Source organism: Vicugna pacos, chromosome 21 (assembly GCF_048564905.1).
Source record: "Vicugna pacos chromosome 21, VicPac4, whole genome shotgun sequence".
Taxonomy (NCBI): domain Eukaryota; kingdom Metazoa; phylum Chordata; class Mammalia; order Artiodactyla; family Camelidae; genus Vicugna; species Vicugna pacos.
Genome location: NC_133007.1, coordinates 27,149,872 through 27,167,288, shown reverse-complemented (window position 1 = coordinate 27,167,288; position 17,417 = coordinate 27,149,872). Strand labels below are relative to the sequence as shown.

The following is a 17,417-nucleotide window of genomic DNA, read 5'->3' as shown; positions in this document are numbered from 1 at the left end:
AAAAGCAGGAGGTTTATCTTTTTTCTTTTCCTTCAAGACTTGGCCCCCTGAGAATATGGAAATTACTGAAAGTCCTTCAGGGTGCTGGGTGATCTGTTGGGTTCCTTTACTAACTCTGGGAGACCGAGGAGAAGGTTTTCATCTATTTTAGGAAAAGAGTAGCTTCAGGGAAATAGTGAATGATAAATGTGAATACCAAAAAACTTGGTGAAATTACTCCGGGTACCTTTATTTTTTACCTCCCCTGTATACATCCTACCTTCTGCAACAGTTCTGATTTTCATGTGGGAATTCATCCATTTCCCATTCTTACTGCATGTGGTTGGAGCGGGGCGGAGGATCTTGCTTTGACTCCGAGGTGAAGAATGTGTCTGAGTTTTACTGGGCAACAGTGGATGAGCATGTAACCTGGGCTGACTAAGGCAGAGTGAATCTCAGGACACTGGGGGGACCACCAGTAAAGAGACAGCATTCCATGTCCCCCCAGCCTGACCCCCGACACCTTGAGAGTTGAGCCTGGAAGCATATAGGCTGAGCTGCTGCAGCAGTTCACAACAGTATGACTCCAAAACTGGAGTCCACAGAGAGAAAAGCAAAGGTAGAAACTGAGAGGCTCCCTCAACCCTGATGATACCCTTCACGCCTTGGAGGGAGTACTGTCTGCAAGACCCATGTAGGACTTTTCCATCACGTGAACCAATAAATTCCTGTTTTCGTTTAATAAAGTTTGAGTTGAGTTTTTCTGTTACTTCAGATGGGAGTAGAGCTAACTGATACAATTGCTTTTTACTGTGTTCTACATTTATAATAAATGTAAAAAAATAGCAAAATAACCAGGGCATGTTACAGAAAGAGTGATAATAGGGAAAGGGGAGGAGGAGGAAAACCAGGCCCTCCCTACAAATGCTTCCTTGGCTTCCCTTTCCCTCCAGACTGACGACTGAACCAATATTCATCAAATTGTAATCTTTTTTTAAGGCTACATTCTTTTGTGAGCAAGGGCAGGGACCTGCCTGAGGATGTTAGAGGGCTGTCTGTAGGAGCCTCTACAGAAAGAGGAGTGTGTGTCTGTGGCCCTGCCGTGTTCAACACTGGAAGCTACCCGGCAGCCTAAGCATGGCTCCTATTTAGAAAAGGATTTGGTTTTCCCTTGTCTAACTAACTTTCCTTTTATCTTCTGAAGTCAGAGTTCCAGAATCCATTTGTTCTTAGGTCTTCATTCTCTCCCGTGCTTCACCTTTCCTGAGATGTTCTCGCCTCCTCACAGACGGTGTTATGATCTTATATGATTACATTTCATAGACTTTGACTCCAGACTTTTTGCTGACTTGAGAGCATCAACACCCAGGACACCAAGGTCTATTTTTTTTTTTAAAGTTCCAGTTGTAGAGATTTGAGTCAATCATGTTTTTCACTTCATGGCGTATTATCACTATTGGTCTGTACAGATATTTTTTGGAATGATTGATTGATTGATTAACTTTTACTCCCATTCCTCTGTGCCTCCCCTACCAGACAATTGTTCTAAGGAGTTTACCATGGATTTCTTAATTTGTGTAAGTTCTTTAAAATATCCATTGTTATTTTGTGTACTTTTCTTTTGTGTAGAGCTGTATGTGGTAGATCTCATTCTGTTTCTTACCTTTTTCACTTAGCATCCATCCTGCTCTGTGTATATCCATCCACTACTTGTGACTGAGCCATGTTGTGCCCCTACTCAGTATACTGTGTCCTTCCCCAGTAATGGACACTCAGTTTGCTTCCAGTTCCCCAGCATGAAAAACAGTGCCATTATGAACACCCTCTTATATCCATTATGGCTCTCTGAGAAGTGTGTTTGGCAGGCTCCAAACACAGAGGTAGAGTTGCCTGGTTTTAGGGTATGTGTATGCTTGAGTTGACTAAATACTGAGATATCTCTTTGAAACAGCTGCACTACTGTGTTTTCCTACCAGAAGCGCTTCCTAAACCCACATCCACCCCAGCCAACACCTAGCATTATCTAGTCTAGTTCACTGTTTTTCCATTTGTGTTTCCTTGATTAGTAAGTTTGAGCATCTCTGTGTATGTTTCTAAAGTATTTTGATTACCTGTTCAAGCACATTCCCATTTTTATGTTAATTTTTTGACTTGAAGGAGTTCCTTGTATATTCTTATATTAGTCCATTGTTGGATGTAGACATTAGAAATAATTTCTCCCAATCTGTTACCTGTTAACTTTGTCATGGCCCCTTTCCCTGAACAGAAAGCTTTAATTATGTTGTCATAAAAATAATCACTATTTTTTAAATGTTGTGTGTATATGAAGTTGGGTATATAATGTCCTTTTCTACCCTGAGATTACAAATATATCTTCCTGTATTTTCTTCTATTTACTTTATTGTTTTATGTTTCACATTCAGATATTTATTGCATTTGCAGTCTACTTTTGATGTAGTTGTACATAAAGATTCAATTTTATTTAATCTATAGTGTGGGCTAGATTTGCAACTCCATCTATTAAACAATCTGTCCTTTTCCCATTGATATGTGGTGCCCACTTTATTGTGTGTTAAGTTCCCATTTAAGCAAGCTTATATTTTTAAGATCTCCATTATGTTTCAGTGATTTGTGTGTTGTTGCAGTAAATCGCACTTATTATTATGATTGTGATGTTTCTTAATACCTAGTAGGACATAGTCTTCCTGTTCTTTTTTAAAAATATTGACTTACTTGTTCACAGATCTTTATTCTTCTAAAAAAAATTTTGACAAAGTTATTTAAATTTCTGAAAAAATTTTTTAAATATTTGAGGTATCTGTGATTGTATTAAGTTTATAGATTAATATGGGATAAACTGTTATGTTTATAATATTGTCACCACAACCAAGAGGCGGAATATCTCTTCATTTATTCACATGACCTTCTATGTTCTTTATTAAAGTTTTTTCTACATGAAGGTATTCTGTATTGTCACTAATTTCTGGTTATATAGTATTTTGTTCCTGGTCTGAATGATACCTTGTATTTTTTAATACATTTTTGACTGGTTACTGTTGGTGAGAAAAAAATGCTTTTAATTTTTTAAGTTGACCTTACTCATAAATGTGCTGAATTATCTTATTAATTGTAATAATTTGCTGATTTTGTGAGGTTTTTTCTAGCTAGAGGATCGTATCATCTGCAAATAGTCTTTTCTATTTTTTCCCCAATCAGTGTACTTCTTACTTGTTTGTTTGTTTTTGCTTATAGCCATGGGCAGGATACCTCATACTTTGTTAAACACTAATAGTGATGTTGTCCCTGATTTTACTTCTGAAAGGAATGCTCTAAAGTTTCTTCTTTAGCTATGCGGTATACTGTAAAGTTTTGATGTATAATCTTTGCCAAGTTGATAAACTTCCCATCTATTTCTAGTTTGAGTGTTTATCTCTGATATGCATTGTGATTTATCAAATACACTTTCTGCTTTATTGAGATAAACAGATTATTTTTCCCTTTGAGCATATTAATGTGGCAAATTACAAAGGTAGGTTTTCTGAGTTTGAATTGCTTTTTCATTCCTGGTATAAACCTTGGTTAATCATGATATTATTTTTAAATGTGCTGTCTGATGTGATTACCTAATATTTTATTTAGGATTTTAAAATATACTTTTATACGTTAAATGGAAATGGGATTATTCTTTTATTGTAATGCTCACATCTAGTTTTAGAATCAATATTATACTATATTATAAAATTAGCTAGGTGGCTTTTACTCTTTATCTTTTCTGAAAGAATTTGTATAAAATACAAACTGCTTAAAATTCTGGTAGAACTCACTTATAATCTGGTTGTGATTGTTTTAAAGGTAGGAAGAGAAGACTTTGGATTATTATTTAAAACTTTTCATATTTTTTTTTGCCTACTGAATTTATCTATTCTTGGATCAATTATGGCAATTTATATTTTTTCTATGAATATATCTTTTTAATGTAAGTCTTCAAATGTGTTAGCTTGTGTTCTCTGGTAATGTCTTCTTTTATATATTTGCTATATTTGTATCTAATTGTTTTTAGTGTTTGATCAGCCTTGGCAGAAGTCTGTCCATTTTATTAATAATTTCAAAGAAATAGCTTTTTAAAATTAATCCCCATCCCTTTTGTTCTTTATTTCATTGATTTCTGACTTTATATCTATTCTTTTATTCCATCATGCTCTATTCTTATGCCTTCAGCTAGATGTTTAGCACATTTGCTTTTACCCTTTGCTTTCCTGATAGATATATTTAATGTTTTAAATATCCCTCTAAGAACTGGTTGAGCTCTGCCCCACAAATTTTAACATGCAGTATTATCATCCTAATTTAATTCTTAAGTGTTTCTCAATTCTCTTCATTATTTTTTTTTAACCCAAAGACTGGTTGAGTTTGCCTGACTGAGCTATCGGTTTCTGATAGAGCATTTTAAAATTTAAAAATCATTTTTATTGATTTATCAATTTCTCCCTGTAGTTTTTTTAGTTGTCTGATACATTTTAAGCCTGATTATTAGGTGCCTGTATATTTTGATAGTTATATCTCCTTTGTTCATTATATTTTGCAAAATATTGTTTTAGATACTAAGAGCTCTACTCCAGCTTTGTCTTGGTCCACATTTGCTTGAATTTTTTAATCCTTTTATTTTCAACCATTCTGTGCCTTTGTCTTAAGCATGTTTTTTGTAGACACCATGTTGTTGAATCTTTTTTGTTGTTATCAAATCTAAAAGTCTCTATTATTTACATTTTTGTAATTATGGTAATAGTAAGACTTATTTCTGCCATCTTATTTAATACTTTTCCTTTGTAGTTTCTTGTCCATGATAAAATGAATGGTTAATCTTTTTATTGACAGATATAAACTCTGCTTAGATAAATAAATAATTGATATTTAGCTATATGTTATTTACTACACACATGCCTAATATAAAATTAGTAATAAAGGATAAAAGAGAAGGATGGAAATGATATGCCAGAAAAACATTAAAATGATTATCAGATTAAGTAGAATTAAAGGTGAAACACATTGGTAATTAAAGGCATAACATATTGGTAAAAGGAAAATTCACTAGGAAATGTCTGTGAAGAACTTTTAACCCCTAATACTTTATTTCAAGGTATACAAAGTAAGAACTAACTGAAATAAAGAAAAATATGGATAAATTTACAATTATAGTAGTTGACCTTCACACTTTGTTAGAAGTCAAAATCATTAAGTGAAAAAGATACAGAAGACTTGAATAATATAACTAACAAGCATATATATACACACATATATTTCTGCTTTCAACAGAGAATACATATTATTTTCAATAGCACATGCAAAATTAATAAAAATTGACCATATACTAAGTTACAAAGGAAGTGTCAACAAAGTGCAAAAATTGGTATCAAATATACCAGAGTAACTGACCACAATGAAAAAAAAATGGAAATCAATAATAAAGGGTAGATAAAATAAAATTCAAATAATCCGTACACCTGGAAATGTTAAAATCACACAAATGGAAAACAGCATATTTCTAGGTAATTCATGAGACACAGGAAATAAAAATGGAGATTATAAGATATTTAAATAGAATGACAACTAAAGCAGTTTATTTAAAATCCATAAGATGAAGATAAAACACTCAGCAGAAAATTTATAACCTTAAGTACATTTATTGACAGAAAGAAAAATGTAAGAACATAAACTAAGCTTTGAAGTAGAAAAGTCAAGGCAAAACAAACCCAAAAGAGATAGAATGAAGAGAGTAATAAAGATAAAGCAGAAATTGATACACAAAATTATATTTCTCCCTCAAACCATGAGCATTCTTTCAAAAGAATAATAACACAAATAGAAAAATAAACATAAAATGACTTTAAAGAATAGTAAAAAAAAAATCACCAACAGGAATAACTACAGGTAAAATAACCATTTAAAAATAAAATATTTTGAGCAACTAAATACTAATAAAGTTGAAATGTACATAAAATGGATACTTTTCTAAGAAAATATACACCACCAAAATTAGCCCCCGAAACCTATTTCTGATTCTTTCTGATTATTTCAACTATAAAAGACTGACTAGTTTAAGCTCTCCAAATGCCAGAGAAGGCCCAGTATTTTTTAGCTAGATTTGCTAAACCTTCAAGAAATCCACATTTTATATAACTATTCCAGGGCACAGAGAAAATGAAAATTCCCCAACCAACTTTATCAGGTTTGTATAACACTGACATGAAAATTAGGTAGTGAAAGCCCAAGAAAAGAAAACTATAGATTAATTTCACATATGAACACAGAGGTGCAAATATCCTAACAAAATATTAGCATGTCAAATCTAGGAGAGTATCAAATGTATTTAATGAGGACCAAATGAATTTTACTGTAAGACTGCAAGATCAGTTCAACCTTTGAAAATCAATTAATATAATTCATAAAATAAATCAAAAAGAAAAGAGAACATCCTCATTATCATCACAATAGATTGAAAAGAGCATCTGATAAAATTCAAAACTCATTTACGGTGAAAATTCTCAGCAAGCTAGGAATAGAAGGGAACTTCTTTAATTTGATAGAGGTTATGTAAGAGAAACTTATAGAAAACATTATAGATCTATACCACTGATAAGACAAGGATGCCTGCCATCACTGCTAGTATTTGATAGTCCTAACCAGTAAGAAATGAGGTAGCAATTCCACTTCTGGATAGATTCTGAAAGAATTGAAAGCTGGTTCTTGAAGAGATATTTGCACACACTCAAGTTCATAGCTGCATTTTTCACAATAGCCAAAATGTGGAAACAACCCAAATGTCCATTGACATGAATTTATAAACAAAACGTGGTATATACATGAAATGAAATATTATTCAGCTTTAGAAAGGAATGGAATTCTGACATGTGCCACAACATGGATGAAGCTTAAAACAATATGCTGAGTGAAATAAACCAAAGGGGCAAATACTGTGTGATTGCACTTACGTGAGATACCTACACATCCGTGGAGGAAGAAAATTGAATGATGATTGTCTGGGATTGGGGGGATGGGAATGACAGTTATTTTTTAATGAGTATAGAGTTTCTGTTCTGGAAGATGAAAATGTTCTGGAGATGGATGGTGGTGATAGTTATACAACAATGTGAATGTACTAATTCCACTGGGCTGCACACCTAAAATCAGTTAAAATGGTAAATTTTATGTTATGTGTATTTCACTACAAGAAAAAAATAAGAAATGAAGCACAAATGTGTAAAAGGTAGACAATTCACTTATGAATTTCAGACAAACAGTACCCCCCAAAATTAATAGATATTCAAAGATAATAAGAGTACATCAAGATAGCAAATACACAAGTAGCAAAAACAAATCAGTAGCTTCCTAAATAATACCAGTTGCCAATTCAAAAACATAACGCCACTTGCAGCAACATGGATGTCCTTGGAGAATGTCATTCTAAGTGAAGTAAGCCAGAAAGAGGAAGAAAGATACCATATGAGATTGCTCATATTTGGAATCTTAAAAAAAAAGGAACGTAAATACAAAACAGAAACAAATTCATAGACATAGAATACAAACTTGTGGTTGCCAAGGGGGCAGGGGGTGGGAAGGGACAGACTGGGATTTCAAAATGTAGAATAGATAAACAAGATTATACTGTATAGCACAGGGAAATACATACAAGATCTTGCGGTAGCTCACAGCGAGAAAGAATGAGACAATAAATATCTATGTATGTTCATGTATAACTGAAAACTTGTGCTCTACACTGGAAATAGACACAACATTGTAAACTGACTGTAACTTAATAAAAAATGTTCTGAAATTAAAAAATATATATATAATAGAAAAGTTCCATGTACATTAACAACAAAAATATGGAGTGCCCTCAAGTAAACTTATTGGAAAAAATGTATCTTCATAGGGAAAAATTACAGGAGGGCATAAAAGAAAACCTGAATAAATTGAAATATATAGCATATTAAGGTGATCATTTGCCTCAAAATTAATTTAAAAATTAATGCAATTCTTTTAAAAGTCTTTGAAGGATTTTCTATAGAATCTTGACAAAACTATTCTATCATTCATATGGAAGTATAAATACATAGGAAAAGCTGATTTATCTTTAGAATACAAGGATGAAGTGTGGAGAAATTGACCCCCAGTGATTTAGACGTTTTAAAGTTTTAATTGTTAAAAAATGATGTGGAAAGTTGGAGATCAAGATGGCAGAAAAGAAGGATGTGGAGCTCACCTTCTTTCACACATACATCAAAAATACATGTAAATGTGGAACAATTTTCACAGAATTCCTACTGAACATTGTAGAAGATCTCATACAACCAAAGCTGCAAGAAATATTGCCACATAACTCAGTAGGATAAACAGGAAATAAAAGGAATCTGGACAGAACCTGCATCCTCTGGAATGGACCTGTGAAAGAGGCCAAGTTTCCTTACCCTGGGAACCTCCTTCACTACCTAGGGGGTCAGCTGGGATAGATAAGGAGTTTCAGAGGCTCAGAAGAATGCAGCAGCCAGCTTATGGCAGGCAGGATAGAGAGAGACCAGCACAGAAGGACCTTACCACTTAGCTGCACTTCCCAGTCCAAGACACATGCCTGCTGGTGTGTGCAGCAGCTGGGTGCTGAAACTCGGGCTTCAGTAGACAGACCTAGAGAGGACTCAGTTTGGCTGTGCAGAGACAGCCCAAAGGGACTGGAGTGTGGTCTGAGTTGCACCTGGGGTATGCACACAATGGAAGCGGGTCTTCTAGAGGAGCCCCGTTGTCAACACGCATGTGGAGGGAGGGGTGTAGCCTTGCCATAGCAGCCTCATTCTCAGCATGCTAACAGGGAACATGGCTCTACCGCTACAAGCTCAGGGAGGGTTCAAGCACTGGCTGGTTGCCCAAACACAAATATATAGCTGAAATCTGAGCCAATTCATGGCAAATCATATATCTGATAAGAGGCTAACATCCAAAATATATAAAGAACTTATACAACTCAATAGCAAAAACAATTCAATTAAAAATTGACAGAAGACTGATTTTTGTATGTTAATCTTATATCATGCTACCTTGCCAAATTCTCTTATTAGTTCTAGTAGTTTTTGTGCAGAGCTTTTAGGGTTTTCTATGTATAGTATCTTGTCTCTCTATAGTGACAGTTTTACCTCTTCTTTTCCAATTTGGATCCCTTTTATTTCTTTTTCTTGCCTGACTGCTGTGGCTAGGGCTTCCAAGACTATGTTGAATCAAAGTGGTGAGAGTGGACAACCTTGTCTTGTCCCAGATTTTAGTGGGAAGCTTTTCAGTTCTTCACCATTGAGTACTATGTTGGCTGTAGGTTTGTCATAAATAGCTTTTATTATGTTCAGATATGTTCCCTCTATACCCACTTTGGTAAGGGTTTTTATTGCAAATCGGTGTTGAATTTTATCAAATGCTTTTTCTGCATCTATTGAGATGATCATGTGGTTTTTGTCCCTTCTTTTGTTGATGTGGTATATCACATTGATTTGCATATGTTGAACCCATCGTTGTGTTCCAAAAATCAGTTACATTTCTTTACACTAACAATGAATCAACAAGAAAAGAAAGTAAAGAAACAGTCCCTTTTAAAATAGCACCCAAAGTAGTAAAATACCTAGGAATAAATCTAACCAAGGAGGTGAAAGACAAATATGGATAACTATAAAACATTGATTAAGGAAATTAAAGAAGACTTAAAAAAATGGAAAGATATCCCATGCTCCTGGATTGGAATAATCAATATTGTTAAAATGGTCATACTGCCCAAGGCAATCTACAGATTTAATGCAATCCCTATCAAATTACCTAGGACATATTTCACAGAACTAGAACAAGTCATATTAAAATTTATATGGAATCACAAAAGACCCAGAATTGCCAAAGCATTATTGAAGAAAAGAATGATGCTGGAGGAATAACCCTCCCAGACTTCAAACAATACTACAGAGCTACCGTAATCATCAAAATAGCATGGTATTGGTACAAAAACAGACATATGAATCAATGGAACAGAATAGGGGTCTCAGAAATGAACCCACAAACTTTTGGTTAATTAATCTTTGACAAAGGAGACAAGAAAATAACAATAGAATAAAGATAGTCTCTTCAGCAAATGGTGTCGGGAAAACTGGACAGCAGCATGTAAATCAATGAAGCTAGATCACTCCCTCACACCATACACCAAAATAAACTCAAAATGGCTTAAAGACTTAAACATAAGACAAGACACAATAAACCTCCTAGAAGAAAACATAGGCAAAGCATTATCTCACATACATCTCAGCAGTGTTCTACTAGGGCAGTCTACCCAAGCAATAGAAATAAAAGCAAAAATAAATAAATGGGACCTATTAAACTTACACGCTTTTGCACAGCAAAGGAAACCATAAGCAAGACAAAATGACAATCCAGGGAATGGGAGAAAATATTTTCAAAAGCTGATACTGACAAGGGCTTGATTTCTAGAATATGTAAACAGCTCGTATGACTTAATAAGAAAAAAAAAACAACCCAATCCAAAACTGGGCAGAAGACCTAAACGAGCAATTCTTCAATAAAGACATATGAATGACCAATAGGTACATGAAAAAATGCTCAATATCACTAATTATCAGAGAAATGCAAATCAAAACTACAGGTACCACCTCACACCAGTCAGAATGGCTATCATTCAAAAGCCCACAAACGATAAAGGCTGGAGAGGGTGTGAAGAAAAGGGAACCTTCCTACACTGTTGTTGGGAAAGCAGCTTGGTGCAACCATTGTGGAAATGCCTCAAAAGACTAAAAATAGACTTACCATATAACCCGGCAATCCCACTCCTGGGCATATATCCAGAGGGAATCCTAATTCAGAAAGACACCTGCACCTCAATGTTCATAGCAACACAATGTAATAATAAGGAGACAAGGGTAAGATATTAATTGCAGGATTGTTTGCAATACTGAAAAACTGAAACAACCTAAATGCCAACTCATAGATGAATGGCTAAATAAAATTCAGTATGTCTATATCACAGCAATTAAAAGATGAATTTGATTTATATAAATCAACATCTCCAAAACTTATTTGGTGAAAAAATGTATAATGCAGAAAATATAAGTGCTATATGACATCTTTTGTATAAAAATGCATGCTAAACATAAAATATGTTCTCTGTGTACCAGTTTATGTGTGTAAAAATATCTTTAAGGTGTCTGGAAGGACTTAAACTCAACTTCCTAGGGATTATCTCTGGGGAAGGAGGGAAAAGATTGAATTTGGGATGAAGGTCAGAAAGGACTGTAGCTATACAAATATTCTAATTTTTAAAAGGAAATGTGTTTTCCTATTACTTCATAATTAAAGTTATTTTAAAAAGCACTTTCTGTTACTCTGTGGCATGCTTTTGTTGAAAGAATGCATTGTATGAACTAGTAATGATGTGTACAGTAAGTTTTATACATATAATTAATAGAGGTGAGGATAATTTTAATGTGTTTTTTATGGTAATAAATTGACTTGTACTAGTAGGCTTACATGTTTATGTAGCATGCCAGTAATAAAAAATAAGAAAAATATTGAGACTAGTTAGAAAGCTGGACTCTCATGTTGAATTCTTCAACCTCTGTCTACACTGACATGAATTCATTTCCCTTTTGTTCTGTTTCCAAAAAACAACAGAATATGGTAGAAGAAGCACTGGGCTGGGATTTGGTGTGCAACAGTGTTCTGATTAAACAGTTCATACTTATTAATGGTGTGAGATTGGGGTTAACATTCCACAAATAGTAAATAAAAGGATTATCATGGGGTTCCTAATCCATCCGTATCTACAAGCAGACTTTCGAGTGTCTGAGAAGTCCTTGAAATTATAGGAAAAAAATTTTGTGTAGGTAGGCATGTGCATTTTTTGATGGGATGGCACTTGGGAAAGAGATGCATAAATAGTTTGAAACAATAAAAACACCAACAACAGAAGGTTTATAGCCATTGACCTAGATAATCTTCGGTGTCCTCTTCAGCTGTGAAATTCTTTTAACATTGACCACTAAGACTCTTTTATACTGTCCTTTCTTTTTCTCTTCCCTCTCATCAAACAAACACAAATACAAAAACAGTTAATGAGTTTCATCAACCATAAAATGAGGATAATAATACCCAGTTTCCAAAATGAATGTGATTATTCAATGGAACAATCCATGTAAAGCCCGAAGTGAATAAAGCTGGTTTCAGTGTAGGGGAGACATTCAAGTGTGATGGAAACTTTCACGAACTGGTTTGCAAAGTGAGATCACAGCTACCCAGATCTGGCTGATTGTTAAGAGGGGGATGTTGGCCCAGGCTGGATATTTGGCTTAAGAGAAAACAGAAATCCATGGACTTCTGTGTGCGTGTGTGTGTGTGTGTGTGTGTGTGTGTGATCTCCCAATTTCAAAACAATGTTAACTAATTCTCATTTTAAATAGTGTGAACCAGTGGTGCGCTGGCCAAGTGAGACACATTAGTAGACTAGGGATAGCCTGTTGGTCACTTTTGAACTTGTAGGTTTCTATATATGACCAATGGCCTGACCCAAATTTAATGCCAAATAAAGAAAATATCAACAAAGTTTAGTCTCTCATCAAAGTTTCATTTTTTCCCCACCCTATACATGTGTTCTGTCTACTTGATGACTCAAGCCAGAAATCGAGCAGGTTATCTCAGGCACCTTCATCTCAGTCACTACATACCATCCAATTGCAAATCTCAGAAATACGTTCTGCATTCAGCCCCTTTTATGTACCCTGTGCAACTTCTGTCATCTTTTACCAGGATTATTGTAGTAGTTGCCAGATTGGTCTCCACACCTCCAATCTTGCTTCTCTGCCACACACACACACACACACAAACCCCACAAAACCACAAAAAACTGTGAAATGTGATTTTACAAAAGCCCTTTGATGGTTCTTCATTTCTGAAAGACTAAAGTTCTTAGCAAGGCTTGCAAAGTTCATTGTGATCCAACCTATTGTTCTGAGATCCTTTCTTGGTGCTGCCACATACAACCTGTGTCTTACGTATGCTGAAGTATTTTCACATTCCCTTAGCTTACCATGGTCTTTCTTACTTTAAGACTTTACACACATTTAAAAAAATATATATTCCTGGGGTAGTCTCCCCAAGCAATCCTGGATAACTCCTGGCCATTTCTAGAGACCCATTGCAAAAGTATTCTCTTAAGACTCCTTTGAATCCTGTTTCTTCACTTTTAATCAGAGTTAAAATCAGTTGATTACTTCACTGCAAACACAGTCCCTTGATCATGTCTATTACAGCACTTGCCAGAATATTCATATTTTTTGCTTTCTCATATGTTGATCTCCCTGATGAATATGTAAACTCCTAAAGGACAGGGACAGTGGCTTTCTCATATCTGTAACTTCAGTGCCAAGTATAATGTCTGTCAACTAAGTAGTTATTAACTTCCCTCCAGTGAATGAATGAGTAGACAAGTGACCTTGATGTTGCATTGACAACACCCACATTATCTAGATCATCTGGATTCTGTCATCAAACTAATCAGAGAGGGATTGCTGATCAGCCTAGCCCACATTCTCAGATTACTTGTTGGAGAGCTGTAGAAATGTGAGTATTTTGTCACCCATAGATGGAGCTCAAACATTTGTTCTTACAGGCTTGGCTAGCTAAGCCTGACAAAATGGAAAGGTATTAGGAAGAGTGAAGCAAAAATTTGGAAGAAAAAAGCAATAGGAACGAGATAATAATGTTGCTGGAAAATAAAGGCTATTGGGTATTCCTCTACTCCCCAAACATTCAAACCTAGGGCTTATATGGTGCACTTTGGCGGACACCATAACCTTCGTCCAGCCCTGAAATTGCACCAAATGGAATAATTTCTTCAGTGCCCTTTAATACTTCTTGGAATGAATTAGTGTAAATGAGATGTGGTTTTTTTGTGTACTGGTTGATTGGGTTTTAAGACACCCAGCCAGCCGAGCAATTCAACAAACAACGTCAGAGCTGATATAGTTCATCCTGAGAATTAGAGGAAGAAGAAAGATGATTGAATTACTGTCTTATTAAAACCCTCCTAAGAAAGGAGAAAAAAAGATAACTGCTGAGTGAGGTATGGTGAAGACTTTGACATTTAAAAAATTCAAAAATTATCTAACTGTCTGCCTATCTATCTATCTATCTATCTATCTATCTATCTATCTATCCATCTATCTAAAAGAAGAGACATAGCTGATTTTTAGAGGAAAGAAAGTAAGGGAAACCAACACTTGATGTATGCTCTCTGGGCGTTAGTTTTCTGTGTTAGGTAGACCAAGTGAGTAGAAGACACCTGGGCTTTTGAGTGAGTGGGATCTGACTTTGCCACTTGACTGCATGACAGCTATGTGAATTTGAGTAAGTTTTAAAAAACTTCTCTAAGCCTCAATTTTGTCCATGAAGTATAGACAATTGTTGATTTGCAAGGTTGTTGTAGGGAAAGTATCTGAAACACAGTAAGTAGGCATTCAATAAATTTTAATTTTCTTTCCTTAATCCACAGTGGAGTAAATAACACAAATATTGAATGTTTTGTATTAAGTCAAGTAATAGAAGTAGACTGGAACTCAGTTTTTTGACTCTCGGCCCTAGGGGAACCTTGAAGTAATAACTGTAAGCTGGGGGTAATCTGCCTACACTGGTATCTAAATTATTGAGCTCCTTAGGTTCTGTTCCCCTGCCTTCCCTCCAGCAGATCACCTCGTTTGTATACTTCAGAGCCTCTCTGTATTTCCTCTCCTTTAACAGTCTCACTATGGGAAACCGCTTCTCCTACCCTTCATGTCTATGCTGTAATGAAACACTGACAACCAGTCAGCCCTTAAGCTTCAGTCCTAGAGAAAAGCCAGAAACACATCTAAGTGTTTGGCAATAGAGATTGATTCTCCATTTCACCCTTTTGCTAGTTACTTTATTGGGCAGTAGGAGGACACAAGATATTCATCAGTGTTCATCACTGAGAAATGAATAGGCACTATAAGAGACAATTTAATATATCTAAATAATCTTTAAAAATAGACACATCCCTCGCAAATTCCACACTTTCTTGTGCTAGATGACTTCATAATACAAAGAGAATACTTACTAACTTTTCTACTGGTGCTGCTACGTACTTCTAAGTAGAACTTCATTCATTTTCACTTACCATGCTCCCCAAAGATGGTAAGATGTTGCTTAAAATAGGTTTCAGAGTCTGGGTTAGTGGCCTTTTAATCGTGCCAAATAGTTTATTATTAGGAAGCTGCCCTCTGTTTACTGGCTTGGTTCATTTCCAGTCAAATCCAGCATTGCTCCCATCTTCATCCTTTCCTGTTCTAGTTTCTCTTGCTCATTGCCCCCACAGCTTATATACTCACCTTTGATTGCATGTAGTATTATGTTAGAAGATCCTTTCTGGTTGTCATAAACTCTCACAACTCGGAGGACTATAACTTATACTCCAACAAAGCAACCAGTGCATGCAGTGTATCTAGTACAAACTGGCCTTCAACTTCCCACATTCAAATGTCACCTTTATCTAGAAAGTCTGGGAAAAGAAGAATTTTACCTTTATGTCTCCTAATTTGGCCAGAGTTTCTCTGCTGTGCTACATGCTCCTTCCCGACAGTACAGACATGCTATGAAGAATGCTTTGACGTCACTTGGCATTCCTTGGCACAGAGGTGTTTTATGTATAGAATGCTGGCCCAAGGTGGGAGTAGAGGGGAAATCTTTAATTGTGTATACCCTATGACTCTTTTTCCCAACAGAACTGCATCTGAGGAATTCAGTTGTTCCCAGGGGCTCTACATGGGGTCACCCCATTTTCCAACCTTTTCTCGTGTAGACCACACCCGCTATCTTGATTTTATCTTGCCTTTTATCTTAGAAGGGGAATATGTAATTCTCTTTGAATTATTTTGGAATACTTTTGGTGTAGTTTATAAGGAACGATTTCCTTCAATTTGATTAACACAAATTATTGAGGGGCTTAGCAGTGTGGAATATAATTTTTTTCATTATATTTACTTTAATATTTAATTATTTAATATTATATTATTTTGCATTATATTTCACATGAGTGTGATCAAGGGACTATGGGAATCACCAATAAATATTTGACCTTTCCACTTATACACACACACACACACACACACACACACACACAATAAAGGCAAATTAACATTGATTCAGGGGACTGGTAAAATTTTAGACACTCTTAAATTTGTACTTAGAGACTGAAGAATGTAGAATGAGTGCAGACCCCCTAACAGGATGAAAAGAGCTTTAGTTTAAGAATCAGAAACCTATATCCTGGTCACAGCAGCGCTTCTAATTATCTGCACAGTATTGGCTGAGTCTCATTTCCTTTACCTACAATAGAAATTGTTTGGATGAGATTAAACATAATATTTAAATTTCTAATGATTCTTTGGTAATTAGCATTTATTCAGTGAATTAATGATGATCGATAGATTTGTATGAATTGGTTACGATGTAGGGTTAACTACCATATACTCAGTTATTTTTATGTGTATCATTAATAGTATAACAATAATTTTATTTCCTGTTACTAATAAACAATACGACTAGTGTTCTGAGTCAATCGCATGACTGAAAGTTTTTACAGTCCTTCTTAAAATATTAAAAACTAGATAGCCTGTGTTCTAAGTCTAATCAGAAGAAGGAGACTATTTTTTGGTTTTTAATATAACTTTTGTCGCCAATATTGGCTTGCAATCTTGAGCACCCATTGATTAATTGTACTTTAGTTTGAATTCCAAAAGTGAAGGTGGAAGGAAAGTAGCTTGAGTTTTTTTGGCAGGAGAAGATGGGGGAGCATCAAATTCCGACTTGAGGAATTAGCAGCCTTTATGATTAGACCAAATATGCTTTACTCTGATTTTTTCATTTAATCTGTAAATTAAGGGGATGATCTTTAAAGCCCGTACTAGTTCTGATTTTGTGGACATTTTCTTTTGGTTTCGTAGTAGTAAACTTCCTACTGAAGTTACCATCTTGTGTACACATTTTTCTGCTCCTTGTTATGTCTCTTCCTACTCATAATAAGTTCACGTACTTTTTCCTTCTAGGGAGGAGTATTTTTAATTGTTTTTATTTGACTGGAAACTTCAGGACCCCGTTAGCCTCATTGCTAAGAGGTATTTCAATTAATATATTTGGCAGAGAAAAATCTGTGACTTATAACTCTTATTTTCAGAATTTGTGTTGTCTCAGGAAACAGCCGCTTTGAACTATCTTTGATCATGATCGTTAAGATGATCATGATTAACCAAAGGAGTTCAGCTCCTCAGTATAAAACATTGCTTCCTGGAAATGCTTTGGGCAGTAATTGGATTGAGGAAAAGATCAGATGTGATTGT

The 17,417-nt window shown here is 35.1% G+C and overlaps 1 long non-coding RNA gene across 1 annotated transcript in view; it reads left to right on the top strand.

Annotated features, from left to right (window-relative positions):
• LOC140688105 (uncharacterized) overlaps window positions 1–17,417 on the top strand; it is a 147,257-nt gene that overhangs the window by 64,680 nt on the left and 65,160 nt on the right. The gene's annotated exons all lie outside the window — the stretch shown is intronic.